Raw genomic sequence first — 18,701 nt, forward strand, 5'->3', positions numbered from 1 at the left:
TATATCTATTATGTGTATAGAAGATATGCTATAATAGAACTCTTCTCTCTTCACTGTGGCTTAGAGAGGGAACATGTCCTCCATAGGTGAGGTCTCTAGGAAGTAGCAAAGTCAAGCTACAAATCAGGGTGCCCCCTCAGCTTTTCCCCTTTCCTCTGTCTTAAGTATTTACCATGACCACCTCCCCCACCCTACTTCCTAACACCTATGTCAGTCCCTCTGTCTCTCAACACATTAATTCAATAATATTTATTGAGTACCAACTCTATGCCTGGTCCTGCTCCAGGTACTAGGGATGTAACAATGAACAAGGCACACGGGGATCCTCCCTTATAAACAAATAGTGAAGTCACATCTCATGATAATTGCAATGAATGAAATAAATAAGATGCTGGGATAGAGAATGACTGACTTCCCTCATATAATTTTAGGGCCATATCCCAAACCTGAGACCATCAGACTCCTGATAGGCTCCCGACAGCTGGAGCATTTGGCCCTGGGGACTCCTCCTTCCAGCCTCTGAAAAGAGATGTCCATGCCCCACAGAGGCCCTTGGTCTAACCACCCATCCAGCTGTGTGGAGTGGGACAAAACAGAATGGCAGACCTGCCCAGGGGAAGTGTGGTTGGGAAACAGGAAGTGCCTAGCTGGAAAAGAAGTCCAAGAAACAGGAAGTATAGGTCTTATGGACCCTCAAGTCTTCAGCTGGTAAAGGCTTGACTCTCAAATCCTCTGAGTCCTAACCAAACACATCAGGAAGATGGTAAAAGGGATGGGCAGAAGGACATAGTCATGGAGGTTTCCTCATTTATGAGCTGGGGGGGAACTGCGGGGAAGCTCTGTGGTAAGTTCTCCTTCTCTTTCACCCTGAGGGAACATGTGACTCTAATAGTAAGAAGCACCTTCGATAACCTTTGCCGGCTAGGAGAAAATGGAGGCCTCAAATACAAAACAGTAATCAGGCCATTTCTTCACCTTATCCCAGGACAGTACTAACTATGCATAGAAACACCAGTCAGGTCGTTGCGATCTTTCAGAGAAATTTGCAGGAGGCTGGGATCTCTGTCAGAAATATTTGCTGGTGGAGAAGGGATAGAGAAGGCAAATATATTGAGGCCATGAATTTATTCACATTACAATTCAGAGGTTCAAAAAAATGATCCTTTATTTTCTCTATAACTTCATCTGTTATTCCTCATGAACCTCTACCCTGCTGGGCAGTGGAGGCGACCAAGCCTGGCCATTAACAATAGTTCAGACTTTTCCAATTTAAACAGTGTCCTTTCAGTGTAACTATTTGGTCAGTTTATTCAACGTTCAATTCCCTGTAAGGCTGGTCTTAACAGTCTCTTCAGGATGGTTCAGATTTCCTCCCCTGTTGCTCTGCTACTTTCCAATATGGCAGCTAAGTGTTTGGAGGAAAGGTGAGGGTTTTCCTGACCTCAAAGAGACAGGGAAAGGCATCTCTGAACCTCCCTACTGGAAAACATTCCCTAGCCAGATTTTTTTGGCCTGGCTTCTGCCTTTCCTTTCAAAGGCATCCAGGCCTATCTGCTGTCCATTCTGCAGTGGAGGTGAAGACAGCCAGGGAGGGCCAATATCTGGTTGTCCCTCTGACCCCACTCTGTTGAAGTCTTTCCCAGGCTGGTGCAGGAGAAGCCTGTGAAACAGTCCCCTCCCCGAATCCTGAAGTGTGTCCCCTCAGCTTACTCAGCAGGGCCTCTACAACCCCCAACTCTGGGGTTGTGATTGTGAGAGCCTATCAGGACTAGGGTTTGGTTTCTTGCCTCCCCTCTGTCCGCCTGCTGCCAGTCCTCCCCTGCCATTTTGGAAATGGCCAAGAACAGGGTTCCTCCTAGAGGTCAGAAGCCTCCCTCTAACACACCCAGGAGAGCATGCCATAAGCCTTGAGGTTTGGGGCTGTCCCATCTATCTGGATGTTTCTGGAAGCCCCATGGGATAGAGGTGTGTGAGCAAGATCCTTGGTACCTGACCCGGTCTTTTTCCTTCTCGTTTCTTTTCTGCCCGCACAACACCAGGCCCAGGTAGGGTGGGCTCAAGCTCTCTCTTCTTATCTATCAGATCTTTCCCCCACCCTGGAACAGCAAGCCCCAAGGCCTAGTTGTCACTGGCTGAAGTCCATCTTTACCATAATTATGGAAAAATTTTAGGATATTAGTCCTCTAGCCTTGGTTCCTGGTATGTTAAAAAATGTTGAAAGTCCTCTCCTTTTCTGCAAAGTCTGGTTTTCAAAACTATTGTTTTGCTGTAAAATCTTATTTTGGATATCAGAAACTTCTTTCTCTTTGCATCCTAACAGGGCAATTCTGACTCTTTCCCAACTTCTTCTCCTGAGGGGGAATGGATGGTTCAGACAGGGAAGAGAACTGGGAGGATTTTCTCCCCACAAAAATGCAAAAGGTAAAAGAACATTAGTAGTTTGCAAAAGCAAAACACATTCACAAAAAACAAACAAACAAAAAAAACCCATCCCCATGTCATAAATCTAGTACTGGGACTCAATCAAATGCTTGGCCTCAGTCTGATTTGCTCCTATTCTCAGAAGAGTAACACAGATACTTCAGGAGATATGAATGGACCCCCCCTGGAAGCCCAAGCCTGTTCCATCCACCTCGTGTCTCCACTGGACATTTACTCACCCTTGCTCCCTACTCTTCAAACTGTCCAGTGAGGGACTGCAACCATCCTATGACCCCACAAAAGAACAGGCCCTGCTAACTCTGACAGGAACTTGAGGGACAAGTTTGTGTCTTTACAATGTCAGAAAGAGGCAGAAAAAAGATAGATGAGGCTTAGTAGTTTCACCAAGTGACAATCTTATGGCCGATTCTTTTGTCAAGTGACAGAAAGGTTTCCAGACTAACTGCCACAACTCTTAGAGACTCTGTAAAGAAAGGAAATAACTAATGATGATGAACATTTTTTCATGTGTCTGTTAGCCATTTGTATGTCTTCTTCTGGAGAAGTGTCTGTTCATTTCTTCTGCCCATTTTTTGACTTGATTATTTGTTTTTTGGGTGTTGAGTTTGAGAAGTTCTTTATAGATCTTGGACACCAGCCCTTCATCTATAGTGTCATTTGCAAATATCTTCTCCCATTCTGTGGGTTGCCTCTTTGTTTCATTGACTGTTTTTTTTGCTGTGCAGAAGCTTTTTATCTTGATGAAGTCCCAAAAGTTCATTTTTGCTTTTGTTTCACTAGCCTTTGGAGATCTATCTTGAAAGAAGTTGCTGTGGCTGATGTCAAAGAGGTTACTGCCTATGTTCTCCTCTAGGATTTTGATGGATTCCTGTCTCACATTGAGGTCTTTCATCCATTTTGAGTTCATCTTTGTGTATGGTGTTAGAGAATGGTCCAGTTTCATTCTTCTGCATGTGGCTGTCCAATTTTCCCAGCACCATTTATTGAAGAGACTGTCTTTTTTCCATTGCACATATTCTCCTGCTTTGTTGAAGATTATTTGACCATAGAGTTGAGGGTCCATTTCTGGGCTCTCTATTCTGCAATAGCCAAACTGTGGAAAGAGCCAAGATGCCCTTCAACAGATGAATGGATAAAGAAGATGTGGTCCATAGATACAATGGAATATTACTCAGCCATCAGAAAGGATGAATACCCCACTTTTACATCAACATGGATGGGACTGGAGGAGATGATGCCAAGTGAAAGAAGTCAAGCAGAGAAAGTCAATTACCATATGGTTTCACTGATTTGTGGAACATAAGGAATAGTATGGAGGACATTAGGAGAAGGAAGGGGAAAATGAAGAGGGAGAAATAGGAGGGAGAGATGAACCATGAAACTATGGACTCTGAGAAACAAACTGAGGGTTTTAGAGGGGAGGGGAGTGGGGGGGGATGGGTGACTACCTGGTGATGAGTATTAAGGAGGGCACGTACTGCACGGAGCACTGGGTGTTATATGAAAACAATGAATCGTGGATCACTACATCAAAAACTAATGATGTATATTGTATGGTGACTAACATAACATAATAAAATAAAATTTAAAAAAAAAAGAAAGAAAGAAAATAACCGTATGGATTCCTCAATGCCTTCTGTATGGAGGATGCAGTCAGGGAAAACCAAAGAAAGAGCACAAATGTTGGCACAAGGATGGCTTTCCTTCACCAACTTCTCCAGGAGCCACTTTAAAGAGACAGAACTATTGTTAAGGTTGATAATGTCCTGATTCGTGCAGCTTTAACTCTCAAAGTGTGATCACACCCACCATCTCCTATCTTCTCAAAGCCCTGTGAGGAGGGTACAATGGGCAGCAGCAATATCACTGCCTGTGACAGATGGCATCAGCCTCCGGGGGCACAAAGACGTTGAGAGGCTCAAAGTGATTTGCTTCAAATAACCCCCCTTAACCCAACTCCCAGGGCAGCTTCCTTCCCTTGTGTCACAAAGAGACATTGGGCAGAAATTTTCATGAAAAGGCACAAAGTTGAGTGGTGCTACTGAACAGCTGAGAGAGATGGTGGGTGCTCATAAATTCATGCTAAACTGGGAAACAGGAAATGTGGTTTCTCATCCTGGCTCAGCCACTGAGTGGCCATGTGGTTTTGGAGGAATACCGGAAAACAGGAATCATCAATCATCATCATTGTTATCATCTTGCTCTACTGACTTCACAGGATGGTTGAAAGCATCAAAAGTAAGCTGTACCTATACCCTATATGGATGGATCTATGCATTTATGGAGGGACATTTTATGACACCACCAGAACCTTTGGAGATGGTGCCATGACTACTTGATAACAACAGTGTGCCCATGCTCCTGCTTTTTCTAATCTCATTTTGGACAGCAATCCTGGCATCTCTGCCTCCTTACCTTAGGAAAGAAAGGGGAATAAATTGTGTGCAATCAGGAAGATACAGATGAATCCTTTTGTTCTTGCTTACAGATGGCTGGAGGAAGGAACATGGCATAAATTTGGTAAAGGATGGGTGGGGGCTGTAAGGGTTCTTGGTCTGTACATTAGAGGAGCACTTTGCAAAAGCACTTTTACATACTTTTCTCTTTTGGTCCTCACAGCGACCAAGGAAGTAGGTAAATAGGACAAATAATATTATCTGGGTACAGAGACTGAACAGTGGTGTGACCATGGTCACATGGTCCTGAACTTAAGCCTCCTAAGCACCTCATAATCTCTCCCTCCCCTGATACGAAATTTGGGGCTGTAACTTTCAGCACTTGAAACAAAAGCTTTGAGCAACTTGAGCTACAGCATTTTTTCCTCTGAAATTCAGCAATAGTCGCCATCAATAATCCTTGAACGTCTAATACTTATAGAGTGTTGTATCAACTTATAGATCTATGTTGAGCCCCTGTTAGGCTCCGCTTTGTGTTGGACTCAAAAGTGATGTTGAAGTCAAGTGGTTGGTGACGTCCAAGGTGCACAAAACTATTAGTGGACAGAAGACAAAGACATGAACTAACAATGAACGAGCCAGGCCAGAAGGAAAACCAGCACAGGGCATGGCACACTAGGCTCTAAAGGAACACGTTGACACAGCAATGATTGAATCAACTAATTAAACCAAATTAATGCAAAACATACTATTAAGTGCTAGGTTGTTTTGTTCAGGATATGAAGGATGTAGGGTGTGGGTGGAAAATAGATCGATGAAAGCAATTATTGTCAGGGGAAGCGTGACGGAGAAGGGGAGATTTAACTGGGTGTTTATAGATCAGTAAAGATTTTGTATTACAGGAAAAAGTGAAGATCTGCTAGATAAAGGGGGGCGGGCGGTGATGTCCCAGAAGAGGAATATACAAGGGATGAGCACAGTAGAATGCTGGTAATGTTCAACATCCCTCTCTTGGGAAAAGAAACAAATCAATATTTGTGGCATTTACCAATTTCCATGGTATAAATCCCCTGAACATGGCTGATTCCCAGCTACCAGTGTGACTTTACTGAATGCAGAGTTGGGAAGAGATGTGTATTAGCTCACCATCATATAGCATTTCTGCATGCAACATAAATAATCTCAAAAGAACAGATAAGAGTAAAATAGTTAGGAAGTTGTGAGTTTTAAGGATTTATTAACTTTTTAAACATAATTTATTTAAATTTATACAATTTACTTTTTAATAATGGCTGTGTTTAACTGGCTCAAAAACTTCCTGAAAATTTCACACCAGCTCTTGTGAGCCAGTATCAGACAGTTTCAACACACTGTTATGCAGATAAAACAAAGAAATCAGTCCCATGAGAATGGTTCATATTGGAGGGTAGAGGGAAAGAAAATTTACTTCTTGGAGCCAGATTATAAAGACCAGGAAAGACACAGAAGGAGGTCTAGACTGAATGTAGACATAGGGAGGCACTGAGGATACTCAAGCAAGGGAGGAACTGCCCTGATGCTCAAGGAAGTCTGAGAGGGATGGGCAGGATGGAAGGCATGGGAAGAGATGGGTATGGGGGTGTTCAACTCATAGGTTGTGAAGGTAAGGGGAACACGAAGTAAGGGCACCAAATCGGGCAAAGATGGGGAAACTAAGGTGACAGAAATTTTGAGGTACCTCCAAGCACAGCTTGGTGTCTGGATTTGAGGATAAGGCAAAGGGCCAAAGATGCTTAAGGTAGGTCTGGGTGATTGAGAGGAGTTAAAGCTAAGAGAACTGGCTGACTGGAGCATACTGGGGAGGAAGGTGATTTCTTGTGCCTGCCAGATGGAAGGCACAGCCGGGAAGATGTGGTGGTAGAAATGTCTTGTGGACACCTCTAAGGAGATATGGGACTGGAGCTTGGGGAAGAAGAATGTACTAGAAGAGGCTGATTCAGGAGTCTTAGTCCAGAGATGGCAGAAGAAGTCTTGAGATGGGTGAACTCTCTGGAGAAATGCCCACAGAAAAGGCCTGAGTGTTGGTGCATGCTGTCATTTGGAAGGTGAGGGGAGGAGGAAGAAGAGCCACAAAAGATTCCAGATAAGAAGTCACCAGAGAGTAGGAGAGCCAGAGAAAAAGGTCAGAGATACCAAGGCAGGGCACTTGATACACAAGTTGGGACATTTGACACACACTTCCCAAAGGGAAGTGTGTGTCAAATGCAGTAGGGATATTGAGTAAGCTAAAACAGAGAAAAATAAATTCTCAGAAAGAAAGGAAAACAATAATGAAATTTAATTCCATCCCATCAAGAGAACAAATTTCTCTATTTCAGGCAGAAGCTGTTCTCTTGACTGGGTCATCTGGAACATGCCCCAGTATGGCACCTCACATTGCTTTTGTAGACACGGGCTCTTTATTTCAAAGATGGAGGATCTCAGTCAGCTGGTGTAAATGTGTATTAGGAAATCTCACTGTGTTAAATGAGTTCTAAAAATAACAGATAACTTCTCAGTAGTCAACAACGATGAAAGAGCTGAGATTATAGAAGTTAAAACTTTAATAAGCAACTAGAGGTAGAGCACAGGCAGGCTTTAGAGACATTTTTCTCTCGTAGGGATATGACATTGCAAATTGTGAAATAATCTGATGGCTGCATTGAATCCAGTTGCTTCCTTTGAAAAGATTCTCCATGAAACTGAAGACACAAGTCATGTCCCTTTAGAGGAAATCGGTTTTAAATGTCCAAAAATAATAAAGTATAAATACAGCCGTCTTAAAGGAATGTGCTGTATATGTCTGTTGTTTGTTATGAATGCCAGAGATATCCGCATGCACCCTGTAGGGACTGCTATGTAAATAATGAGCACTCTTAAAAATGCAAAAGCCAATTTAACAGCATTTTCAAAATTATTCTTATTTTGCATTATGGCTACTGAGAGAGAAAACAGATCTCAAGCCAAGTAGGGAAAAAAGATAATAACCCACATACTGTCTTGAATTTAACATTTTTAACAGCAATAGCAAAAACAAAGCTACTCTACAGGTTTATTCCCCAAATTTAGTAATTTCAGCAATTCTTCTGCTTCATAAAGTGCTGAAAATAATAGCAAGAATATTTACCTTCTCCTTTGTTCTACAATGCCCCTCATCATTTGTCTTTGGGTGCTCTCTTTTGCCTCTACCCCCTTAAAAGGGCAGCCCGTGTCCCTACATTTTTTTTTCATTTTTGTACTTGACTGATAAAAATCTTTCTTAACTCTTTACAATATATATGAAAACCTCCTACATATAACTGCTGCAGGCTTTAATGAGGGGAAGATTATTTTCTGATCCCATCTCCTTAGCTATGGTGGAATTGGGCTGCAACCAGAACAACAGGAGAAATGAATAAAAATGACAAAATTGTTTGTTGGCAGGGTTTTGGGGGAAGCAGGCACACTAAACTTTGCTGGTGGCACCATAAACTTAAAAAAAAAAAAAAAACTCTTCAAGAGCAATTTTGCAATATGTGACAAGTCATAAAAATTATTCTACTCTTTGACCTGGTGGAGCCTCTTGGGAAAAAATGTCCCCAGGAACAACTCCAAGGAAACAAACACATGTGTAAAAAGATGATTCAAGTCCTGCCGTGTATTAAAATGAATAATTGGAAACAGCCCAAGTACCCAACTGTGAGGAAATGGTTTAGGCAGACTGTGTTCTATTAATATAATGGAATTGTAAATGGTCACCAGGAAGGACAATTGGAGAGATGATTATGAAATCTGGCAAGCATCATGCAAAAGCATCCTAAGTGGGAAAGAGGAGAAATAGACCAGCGCACAGAGTAACACGTGAAATGTTACTTCTTCTATGGGAGGGTGTCTGAAGTAAAGAGCTAGTGATGTAGGGCTTCAGTTGTTGGAGCTTTTATTTCACCTTGCCTTTTTGATGGGCCTGCTTGACCTCATTGTTCAGGGTACTAACTCCTGGAGCTCTCAGCTGGCAGGTGGCGTCCTCCCCTCCCAGGGGAGAGGCAATATGAGAAGATGGGGTCCGGGGGGGCACATGTAGTTTATAAACAGTGGGGAGTTTCATCTCATTGTTTTCATGGGGTGGGGGAGATTATGCTTAATGTGAACCTCAAGTAACATTTTTATTTTTAAGTAGGCTCCACGCCCAGCATGGAGCCCAACTTGGGGCTTGAACTCACGACCCTGAGATCAAGAACTGAGCTGAGATCAAGAGTCAGATGCTTAACCGACTGAGCCACCCACGTGCCCCTCAAGTAATATTTTTAAAGAGCGTGAATTTTGCATGTTTATCAAAAATCAAAAGCAGGGCTTAAAAAAATCAAGAAATACTAAGTTCCCTCTGGCAATTTGTTCTAGGTATTTAGTTCACCAATTTAAGGATGGCATTTGAATTGCATCTCCAGCGATTCCACTGGAACTGCCCCTACTGAAGCAGTCCATCACACAAAATAACTGTCTGTCTAGCAATGTGCCAAGGAAGAGCATTTATACAAGATAAACAGGCTGATGGTCTGTCACACTGGGGTGGGAGTATGGCAGCACACGTAAGGCAAATTTTTAAATGCTCAAAGGTGAACTCTAAAAAGAGAAGTAGACTAAATGGAGCACCCAATGGTCTCCTTGGGGATATGGCTGAGAAAGTTCTCATTATTTTGTTATACATTTAAATGGAACTTAGGCCACGTTAGTGGACAAGAGGCCCCCCCCAACACACACCCATACCCGGGCTCTGGGACCCAGTCCATCACCTGCTCAGAGTCACGCTTCATCCGAGCACCATTGTCTCCAGCATCTCCACCACCATCTCCAGTGGCTTCTTATTCCCATGCTCCCTAGTCTAAATGACACTCACACTGGATCCCCTTTTCCCCCATTTTAAGCAGTGGTGTGCCACTGTGAACAGTAAATGTTTAACAACCAGCTCTCCAGGGAGAAGAGTCCCACTTTATAGCTTTTGTCAGTTGCCATGGTGTAAATACTCCTACTTGGCTGACTTCACGCTACCAACATAACATCACTGACTACAAAGCTGAGAAGGGACAGTCACTATCATCCCACTATGTAACATTTAAACCACCCAGATACAACAGACACAAATAACGTCAAGAGCACAGACAACAGTAAAATGTAATAAAATAATTAGCAAGTGAAGAGTTTTGAATATTATCTTTGATTTTAATAAAATGTATTTAATGGTGAGCTTTCAAAATCTAATTTTTAAATTTCAATAATAGCTCACAAAATTCCCCAAAAGTCAACAGTTGGCTCTTGCAAGCCAGCTCTAGCACACGGCCCTAGCACACCAACCCCTCTCTCCACGGAAATTCGAACCATAAAACCACTGTGCTGTTGGGTTTGTCAGTTGACACTGGCCTTCTTGAAGCTTTCTCCTGCCATGGTTCTAGAACAACACACTGGTGGGGCTTTCCTTTGACATTTCCCACACACCTTCTCATCTCTTGTCTTGGTTCCATGTCTTTCTTTGCATATTAGTATGCCCCAGGTTTTCATTCTTGATCTGTGCCCCTTCTTAACTTCCCTAATGATCTCATTCATCACCACCATGTTAGTGACTCCAAAATGATCCCAGCATTTGCGACTTTCTGTAGCTTTGACTTTTCTCGTGGGTTCAAGAGAACCTCAACCAGCTCTACCTGGATCCTCACCTTTGAGCCTTCTTTCCAACCTCTTCATCCAAGCTTGATATTTTTCCAGCCTTCCTTATCTGATTTCTGGCAAAGAGTGTTCTCACTCATTCACTAATTCATTGCAAATACTAGCGGGGTCTTCACTATGGGCCAGGCAGTTTTAGGCTATGGAAATACAACAGAGAGCAAAATTGGCAGAGTCCTTAAGAAGCTGTCTTTCTAGTGGGTGACACAGTCCACAAAACAAACAAGCAAACAAAAAACAGATATATTTTATCATATCAGATCATAATAAATGCAGTGAAGGCATTTTAACATCATCCTCAGTTCTTTTCTTCTTTACTCTCCACGTTGATTTGGATACGAAGATCTGTTCCTTTACTGCCTAAATATTCCTTGAATGGAAACCTTTCCTTCTCTCCAAGCTAACTTGGCCTTAATTCGATCATTATCACTTCTGCCTTCCACAGTCTCTAACCTGGCCTCCCTGTTACAGGTTCTTGCATGGCCGGTCCTCCACACGTCCTCTGGTAGCTTGCCAAAACACCCATCTCATTTCCCCCTCCCCTTGTTAAATACCTCTGGCAGGGGACAACTTTAATAACTGTAGGATAAGTTCCTTAGCATGCTCTACAAGGAAACTAATTTTGTTAGTTATTTACTATGTGTGAGATGCTCAGTGAACACACACACACACACACACACACACACACACACACACACACACACACACACCCTTTATTTCTATATCCCAAATAGTAACAGAAAGGATTTTGTTAGCCTTCTAACAACTCGGTGAATTCACATTATTTTTCACTTTGTAGTAGACCCTTTCACAGTCCAACCCAACCTTTCTTGATGAGGTTTCCTCTCTTGCTCCTCACCCACCACACCTGAACCATGGCTTCCCTACCCTAACTTTCCCATTTGAGGGTTTTTTTTTTCCCACACATATGAGCTTGTCCCCTCTTCCAGGGATGCATTTGCTTCACTTTCTCTACCCAGTGAGACACTACAATTTGTGCCCCATTCTTAGGCAAGGCCTCCTCCCTCTGACCCTCACCACCATCCTTTGCTGCAGGTAATCTCCTTCTCGGCATATCCACAGCCTGTGCTCATAACACATTTTTGTTTAGAACCTACTATCAATGAGGCTCTTTTCCAGACACTGGGGATAAGCTGATGAGTAAAACTAAGTCCCTGTCTTCATAAGGTTGGTATTCTAATGGGAAGAAATGGAACCTAAACACATAAGTAATTTCAAATAGAAATGCACACCATACGATGAAGCAGTGGGTAAAGGGAGGGGAGAGGAGTTGCAGGTTTGGTCAGAGAACCTCCTCCCATCCCCAGGGGGGGACAATCACAGCACATACCATCAAATAGTAGAGTTGGTATCTGGGTCCACATTCATCTCCCCCATTAGTCAATGAAGGTAGGGATCATGTCTTCTTTCTCTTTGTCCCATGTCACGTAGTATATATGCAGTAAGTATTTAAGAAAGAGAGAGAGAGAGGAAGAAAGAGGGGGGGGAGGGAAGAAGGAAGGAAGGAAGGAAGGAAGGAAGGAAGGAAGGAAGGAAGGAAGGAAGGAAGGAAGGAAGGAAGGATGGGTGAACCTTTCATAGACAATTTGTCTGGGCACAGAATCCAATTATCAACATTACAAACTCCAAAAAATCTTCTGATATCTAGTAGAAAATCCTGGCATGATAGTCTGCCTCATTTTTAAGCTATTCATATCAAGCCACCTGAGTGGCTCACACTTTTCCCATTTCCCCGCCATGGTCATTGTACCACATCCAGCCTTTTGACAAGGAGAGTAAAATTGCATCAGACTTCCCAAATTTGAAAGCACAAAGATGATTTCTGTTTGGGATGCAGTTCAGTCCCAGGAGTATCAACACCAACACCCTTTCTAAAGTTAATCTATTTCTCCCTCTGTACCATTCATGAATCTACCCATTTGAATTCACAGGAGAGGGAGGTAGTTGGATGAACACCGTGGCTACAGGAGACAGTAAACTGGTGACCCCCTTTTAGGGAAATGCATAGAACACCAAAAGGAGAGATAATGGCAAAGACATCAGATGTGTTCTTCATGTTCCCACAGACAGCCCGTGGCCAGTAGAGGGACGGGGTCCTGAGAATTTTCAGCCTTCTACCTTGAAAGTAGAAGAATGACTGTCAGATCACAGGCATCGTCCCATTTCACGTTATTTGCGGCTCCCTGATTAACACTACTTTTGGTTTGGGTGGGGAAATGGTACATATTCTTTTGTCGCTCGTGCAAGTACAGGAAGGAAGGTACAAGAGGACGTATCATTTCAGGTCCTAGTCCTGTGGTGTTAATGCCAGTACCTTATGTCTTCTATGCTTGTTCTCAGTGTATTCGGATTTACATATGTGTGTTTGCATATAAATTTTTATACAGCCTGCTGTGTTGCTGAAAGAATTTTAGACAATTTATAAACTCATTGGAAATGTAATAAGATTTTATGGCTTAAAAATGGAATACAATTTCTGCATATGATCTTTACTCAAAATGGGATAACTTACTACACTAGATCTTCCTCCCTGAGTTTTGCTAAAACATAATTAGATCCTTCTGTATAGGTGCATAAGGCTCCAAAGAAAATAATGTTGCTAACAGAAGTCCAGGGCAATATCTCTGGGAATGGGGAAGATTATGTTCCACATTTTGGGCATATTTTTGCACAATAAATGAAAGGGAATCATTTTCTGCATGGTGAGCAGTTGTGAACTTCTAAATGCTTTAATTTCCCAACCTTGTTATGATGGGCGAGGGAGGTGGGGCAGAGGACTAAGGGGTTAGAACATTCTCGAAAAAGAAAGTTACTACATTTTTATTTCATATTGGCTTGTAGACAGACTGGAAGAAGGAGGCAGTAGGGAGTAGGGAAAAGGAGAAACAATAGGGGTACTCACAACATTGCAGCACTGAATATGGCAACACCAAAACGTTGAGAACCATGGGTTGACACAGGTGTGGACTGGGAAGCAGAGATACTGTGTAGGAGTTAAGAGCATGGGTCTGGCCCACACTGGTCTGGGTTCTAACACCAGCTCTGCTGTTTACCAGCTGTGTGACCTTGGGCAAGGTCACTTAGCTTCTTTGGATCCAAGTGTACAAGGTGTTTATTATTCTTAGTTCCCTTGTTGAAGCCAGGGAGTCAAACTAGAAGACCTCTTAAGAAAATTCCCCTTCCATTTTCAGAAGCACAGTGCAATGAAGAGGTGCTTGAGCAACCGGTGAAGAGGCGCCATCCAACTACGGCAGGCCTGGGAGAAATGTCCTTCTCTTTTTCCTAGCTGGGTCTTGGGTGGATTAAGCTCAGGGTTTGGCCTCCAGGGGCCTACCTAGATTCTCCATAAGCATGTATCTGCCCTAAACAGCTCATTACTGAAAAGATTAGTGATAAAAGACCTTGTACATCTCTTTGGAATATCTGCTTTTCCCTCCAGAGTGGTTTACAAACCTGCTATCCTAAATTCATAGTATTGTATTTCTTCCCATTAAAAAAAAAAAAAAAAAAAAAAACCAGAGGAAAATGGCCTTAATATGCGACCTTTCAGACTTCCTTCAATATGTGCCAGCAGCACTGGAGCAAACAACCTTCAGCCACCTTCATCTTTTTTTTCTTCTAATTTCCTAGAAATTATTTTCAAACTTAGTGAAGATTTCTTTTACATACAAACTCGCTAGGCCCATGTGAAAACTTGAAAGCAAGTAAATTAAATGCATTATATCTAGGAACAATTAAGCACATTTTATTTTATCTCCCAGAAAAGCAGCCTAAAGTATCTTGATTCCAACAGTCAACCTGGGACAAAGGACTTTGTACCCATAGCTGCTGAGGGTTCATGGAGGAAGCCCACCATTCCACTCACCCTGGGGTCTCCAGAAGTCCAGAAAGAACAGCAGACAAGAGCAGAATGTGGTTGGGAGTTCCAGGTAGAATGATGATGATGAATTAACTGGAGGACTTAGAACAGGACCCAGTGAGAAGACCTAGCTAGGTGGCCACCACACATTCTTCAGGGTTTTCAGGACACGTGAAAGACTTAAATTCTAAGCCAGGTGCACTGGGAAGCCATTGAAGGGTTTGGGGCCGGGCTGTAAAATGCTTTGGTTTCTACTAGAAGAGACTACCCTGGCTGTAGGGGAGAGGGCTGCAGATGAACATCGTCACCAATGGTCATGGGGAGACAGGTAGGAGAAGGCTAATGGGTACTCCAGGGGAGAACTGCTGGGGCTGGACCTGGGATGGGACAATAGAGATGGAGAGAAGTGGACGGACTGCAGACAAGACGTTGTGATGGAGGAGAGTGAGTTGCAGGGGCAACTGAGTGAATGGTGGCTCCACTTCCAGAAGGGGTGTACTGTCAAGGAGCAGGTCTGAGGGGGAGGTCAGGAGGTCCACTGGTAAGCACTGAGGTTGAAGACCACACAAGAGCTCCAAGTAAAGCTGGTAAGGAGGTGGTCAGATGTGAGTATCCTGGAGCTCAGAGGGGTGGTTGAGGCTGCTTTCTTCATGCTGCCTTAGTCTGGCCCCACATCCACTAGACAAGCCTAACAAATGACCACCACAGGACCTAGAACTTTCAACTGAGTCTGCCATTTACCCCAGGTCCCTTGAGCCCCAGTCTCAGGAAGGCTTAACAGTCACTGCCACGACATTTTGAAAACATTGAAATCCAACCACAAATACTCCAGTTTAATTGCCAAGAGGGCACCAAAAGAGTTAAATGCATAGTAAGTATCAAAATTACTTTATTTATCCCCAAGCTTCTCCCATATTACAGTTCATATACTCAAGTCCCAGTATAATAAAATCTGGATTAAGCTGTTGTAGAGCTTAATAGAGCCAATCCATGATGCCAAGTTTCAGTTAATACATTTTAAATGAAAACACACCAGCAGGATTTAGAACAAGGGTCAGGAATCGTAAAATAAATACCACAAAATAATTCTCCATTGTGAAATGATGGGCGTCACGCCCCTGGGAGTCTAAAATCTCTTCTGAATTAAACAGTCTTTTCACTTGAAGGCAATTAGCAAACCACTGGCAGGCTCTGTTCTTACCTTTAGAGAGGGGAAGAGGGAAAAAACAAAACAAAACAAAAAAAACTCAAAAAGAAAGCCAGAGTCTTGCTACCTCTATTTCTAAGCATGGTTCTAGCAATTGTTGAAATACCATTGCTCTGGTTCAAGAAACTGACCAACCGACAACTGGGTTAGTGTCTAGGAAAGAAAAACCTGGTAGTACAAATTTCGAGAACCTTCTAAAAGCTGAATGAACCCATATTTCTGGGGATGTATTTGTTCACTGAGAGCTACAGGTGGTAAATTAAAACTGTTTCCCATCCATCCCTCTAAAGTCATCCTCATCGTGAATCCTGCCATAAAACTCAGTTTTCCTCTCAGAGGAGCAATCTCTACTACAAATATTCTTTGCTGTGGTGATAGTGAAGGCTTGGGGTCACTGTCAACTGCAGGAGCTGCTGAAGTGAACGGGCACATTGTGCTCCTAGCTAAGGCTGGTCAGTGCCAACCCCTGAAAGGCCGAGCTAGGGCTGGGCCTTCTCTTCAGGAGCTTAGAGCTCTGTGCTCTGACAGGCAAAGACAGGGTCAGGACACCATATTGAAACTCCAAAATACAGAGTCTGCCCAGACTTGGTGGGAGCTTCCTAGGAAGGCCATGTGTGTTTCTCACAGGGAGACATCCCAGCAGGATGATTCTTCGTTGGGTGCCACTGTCCCAGGCCTTGCTGACTTTTTGCCTCCCTGATCAGTTCCTCGTGCCAACACCCACAGCATGGTGACTCACTAAAATGCCCTTGTATTTCCAAATGCTCCCCTCAAGGAGGTGGTACCATTTCCCTGGTGAGAACCACTATTGGGAAAACCTAAGGACAGGGGTTTGAGGCCCAGAACTGTGTCTTCTCTCTACCTGAGTCACACCCAGGCCTTGGATAATAAATAGAAAACTATTTCCAGCCTCCCTGCCCCCCACATTAAACCAGGATGTGTCCCCCACCAAAGGTCATCTGGATCTTTTGGTGAAACCCAGCGCTTTCCCTGGTAGGCCTCTAAGCTGCCTTCCATGCAACTCTCCCTATCCAGCTCTGTCTCTGGGGTTGGCCAGCATTCCTAGGTGGCCTGAGTGGCAGGCCATGTTGCCACCTTCCCTGACCTCACATGGGCAGCACGCACCACCCAACCTTCATGTCACAGTTCTCTCCCTTTCTCACACAATGGTTGGGACACCTGTTCCTTTACACTAGGGTCCAGGAAGAGCCATTATCAGTAAGAGCTCTGATGGGTTTTTAGATTTCTTGAACATGAGGACATGAGGATGTACCAACAATTTAATTCTGTGAGTAGAGAGGCTAGGAATAGTTGCTGGTTGATGTGACTGTAGGTCAACTATTTGTACCAGATACTCTGCTGCCACTGGGCTGAGGCTGGAATAAATGTGGCCACACATCCGAACTGAATTTTGACAAGACCCTGTTTCCAAATGCTCGTATGTCAAAAGCAGCAATGTCTACCACAAAATGGAGGGTTTTGTCCTTGAAAAAGGTGATATCAAAGAGAGAAGTGACGACCAGTCTGTGAGTTGTATTTATAGTGCCATCAGTACATTGGCCCCAAACCACAGATGATCCCACGTGGTCGAGGTGAATGAGGAAGGAGGATACTTTTCTGAGGGCTTACACATCCAAGCATTTATGAAATTTAAAATTACTGATGGGGGCAAAAGAGTGGGGTCGTGGCCCAGCATGGCTGACTCCCAGACTCACCATCAAGCAAACAGACTGTAGCAGTCTCCAGGCCAAAACATTAGTATCATTTGCCCTAATTAAATCTACTCTTAAGGGGGGGCTACGCAGAGCTATAATGCCTTGTGAGAACTTTGGAAAGCCAAACAGCTTGTAGCCACCATGTCTGGCTCAGAGCAAATAAACAACAATCGACATCTTGGCCCAGAATATAAACCTAGACTTTCAGCGGAGTTATTTTCCAAGGGTTGGATCAGTGTTTTTCTTCATTATTATATATATATATTTCATTTTCATGTGCATTGTTACTACTGGCCTCTAGCCAGGTCTAGTCTGCCAAGAGTAGGAAAACTATGAGAAAACCTTTTTTTTTTTTTAACATTTCTAAACTGACTAGAAACAAAAGGTGTAAGGAATCTAGACAGTGGCTGGTGAGAAGGAAAGAAAAGAAGGGGATGCATGCTTTGGGGGCTGGAGTACAGAGATGTTGCAGACTAGCACTCAAAAATAAATCATGGTAGGATGGGAATGAGGGAAAGGGAAGGAACAATCAAGGGAAAATCCACATTCCAAGGCTGGGGTATAGAAGAATGATAGATCCCTCAACCTATAAACTTGGGAAGTCTATGCCAGGTTGGTGCTTTTAATGACTCTTTCTATGTGCATATTCAAGTTCAAAGGAACACCATGGTAAGGGTTTGAATCCCACATTTCACCAGTTCAAAGCTTCCTCCAGGATCTGCTTCCCACCCTCCAAACCCTCTAATCTCTAATCCCAGAAAATTTCATCTTGCCGTCTTTTTTTTTTTTGGATGCATATATGTTTAATATGGCTTTTCTTGTTGTCTCTCTACCGAGATTCTCCCTCCTCTCTCACCTCTGTGAATTGGTGACATTTTGGGGTAACCTGGCTGGCTTTGATTCGTCATCATCAACCCTCCATCTTTTACTTTTGTTTTCAAACCCATCTTTTTCTAAAAATTTTTTTATTGTTATGTTAATCACCATACATTACATCATTAGTTTTTGATGTAGTGTTCCATGATTCATTGTTTGTGCCTAACACCCAGTGCTCCACGCAGAACGTGCCCTCTTTAATACCCATCACCAGGCTAGCCCATCCCCCCACCCTCCTCCCCTCTAGAACCCTTAGTTTGTTTTTCAGAGTCCATCGTCTCTCATGGTTCGTCTCCCCCTCTGACTTACTCCCCTTCATTCTTCCCCTCCTGCTATCTTCTTCTTTTTCTTTTTTCTTAACATATGTTGCGTTATTTGTTTCAGAGGTACAGATCTGTGATTCAACAGTCTTGCACAATTCACAGTGCTCACCGTAGCACATACCCTCCCCAATGTCTATCACCCAGCCACCC

Source organism: Callorhinus ursinus, unplaced genomic scaffold (genome assembly GCF_003265705.2).
Source record: "Callorhinus ursinus isolate GAN/ISIS: 27379988/994484 unplaced genomic scaffold, GSC_fseal_2.0 scaffold1, whole genome shotgun sequence".
In the NCBI taxonomy this organism is placed as follows: Eukaryota; Metazoa; Chordata; class Mammalia; order Carnivora; family Otariidae; genus Callorhinus; species Callorhinus ursinus.